Source organism: Adelges cooleyi, unplaced genomic scaffold (genome assembly GCF_023614345.1).
Source record: "Adelges cooleyi isolate 19-005CV unplaced genomic scaffold, UGA_ACOO_1.1 ACOO_flye_CR_arks_rails_tigmint_CR_PRNA_376, whole genome shotgun sequence".
NCBI classification, from domain to species: Eukaryota; Metazoa; Arthropoda; class Insecta; order Hemiptera; family Adelgidae; genus Adelges; species Adelges cooleyi.
In genome coordinates this window covers 5,965,605-5,968,321 of record NW_026096053.1, presented here as the reverse complement: position 1 = coordinate 5,968,321, position 2,717 = coordinate 5,965,605, and positions in this window count along the sequence as shown.

Here is a 2,717-nt window from a genome sequence, read left to right as displayed (position 1 = left end):
ATAATAATAATAAAATATATATACATTATATTCAGCAAGAGAGATTTGGCGTTAATGGGACGCTGCCTGGGATTTCGCTCCGCCCAAGACTGCCTCACTCGGTATAAATAAACTTTCCTCTCTCTCCCGTGAGCCTCTCTGCCCCTTCTCCGTCCTGTATATACAAATATAGTATATAGCAAAATCATTAGCATAGCGCTTAAGAAAAATGCGTGTGCGGCGCATGTGCTCTCGAGTAGTATAATATCGTCGGCAACCAGTAAATAGATCTACCAAACTGCTGATCTAAAGAGTAAAATATTTTTTTCTTCAGAAAATGTGCTATTTAAGAAAAAGAAAATGTTATACAGTATATGCGCTGTATACCTTGTAATCAAATAATGTACATCACATATACAGTGACCAAGTGTTGTTCTGAAAAAGCGAAAACGACAAAATCTTTTTATTTTGGCTGTAACATGACTGGGGGAGAGGGAGTACAATTTCCCCCCTCCCCAGATTGCGCGGGGGGAGGACTTGGATGTTACCTACTAGTACTCCTAGTTTTAAAATTAGCACCCTCAAAAATATTTATGTTCCATACCATAGGTAAGTATAATGGAAAGTGGACTTTTTATAATATCTTCAGTGCTTAAACCGTAATTATTTTAGCAAAATTCAAGTTCTCTGAACTTAGACAAATGTGTAGACTAAGGAATGAAGTATAAAATAATAAATCTACGATATTTCCTATTTGTAGGACACTAGACTAGTAACTGCTTTAGTGTCTGTATCAACTTGTTTATTTATACCAATATTGTTCAACTTTATATCAAACTAGTATATATAAGTACATAGCCTTGGGCATAAATAGGTATAGTATTACACTTATAAGTATTTTATCGCGATTGATGGACCAGGAAAACTATAGCTGATGAAAATAATTCAATTTTTTGCCATTATTGAAATTGTAAAATTGTAGTTTATTCCCTTTGAATCATTTTTAAACGATTAGCTAATTTAAATTAATGAGTGAAACTATCGAGTAAAATAAGTACATTTTAATAGTATTCAGCTATCATTTTTAAAGTGATAGCAAAAAGGAATTCATATGAATATTTAATATTTGATTCCGAATATTACTACGCAGTTGTTTAGTCATTTTTGTAAAACGTTTCTAAGAGAACCTGTGACAGTAGGTATTACCGAAAAAAATACGTCTATACAAAATTATAGAATGAGACTTTAGTTTTGACTTTATTTGGTGATTTTTATAGTTATTAAAAACTGCAAGTGAGTTTTATCTTATATAGGATATTGAATTTTATACATTTTCGAAGTTTTATATCTTTGGCCAACATTTTTTTCAGTCAAAATCGCTTATGCCCAAATTTAAATTTATACTTTACTACAAGTTACAACTGCTCAGTTCTTCAATTAAGTGCATCTTTCGAGACACGTTTCACAGTACAGAGTTGAATAATAACTACTAAAAAGTAAAACTAATTTACAACATCAATAAAAAAATGTTTGACGAATGAACAAAAATTAAATATTACAATTAAAAACAAAAATTATTTATACGGGTCCGTAATAAGATGAAGTATTGAGGGGCACGCCCTTATAGAGTGCATGACGCAAGGCCCGTCATGTTGAGTCAAAAAATTATGTTGTGGTTAGTATCTACACATTTCAGCAACACTCATACAAATACACATAATGTGTTATTAAGCTTTATAGTTGTTGACCGCATTAGCGTTAAAGCTGACTTTGACATGCATTATTTGAAGAGCTTAGTTAGGTATCATGGTAATTTCTCGTAAAAATCAGCTAAATATCTTCTCGATATTCATTTGATTATCTTTGATTGATTTGATTCACAATCTTGATCTTGTAGCCTGTTTCCGAACAAACCGAGTTGAGGAAAAAATATCACGGTACGGACTTTAATGGTTTTTAAAATTCCTATGAAGAATGAAGCAAAAAATTAGAGTTCTGGAACTTTGAATTGCAATACTGAACATTTGGGAATATTTATAACTGTTTAATTATTAAACATTTATTTTATTTGCTGACTCATTGTAAAATTTGTACAAGTCACAACATTAAAAAAAATAACAGTTAACTCGGTTAACAGTATACTATATTACCATGTTTTAAATATATCAGGTTATCGCACTGCTACCAACTATTCATTGACATTTTCAATCAAAATAAAATGACATTGTAAAGGGAACTAATTAAATGATAATATTTTATAAAGAAATTTGTATATTTATTAAAAAACATAGATACTTATTAACCCAGTCTACAATCTACATAACTTTAAACGTTTTATTAATTATATGTATATTTTACCTATATTGAGAGTAAAATTAAGAAAAAGGGATGCAGATCATTGGTGGTTGCCAAAAATGTATGCATTAATGTAGTAATAAATAATTTGTTGTAAAACCAATTTCTTATAATATTATGTATTTTATAAAAATAATTCCTCTTGCATTTTATTTGATTGAGGTACAACACTTAATTCTGATTATAAGCTAATATTCTACTCATTCGGCATTCTCTACTTTAAAAATAAAGATGTTAGAGTAGTTCTTCATAAATTTGCATAAGGCATATTAAGATTGCACTAAATATCAATTATTATTTATTGTACAATTACAAAAAAATAAAGCAAACTTAAGTTTGTTATTATTATTTAATAAATAAATGTATAGGCAATTGTATATCCT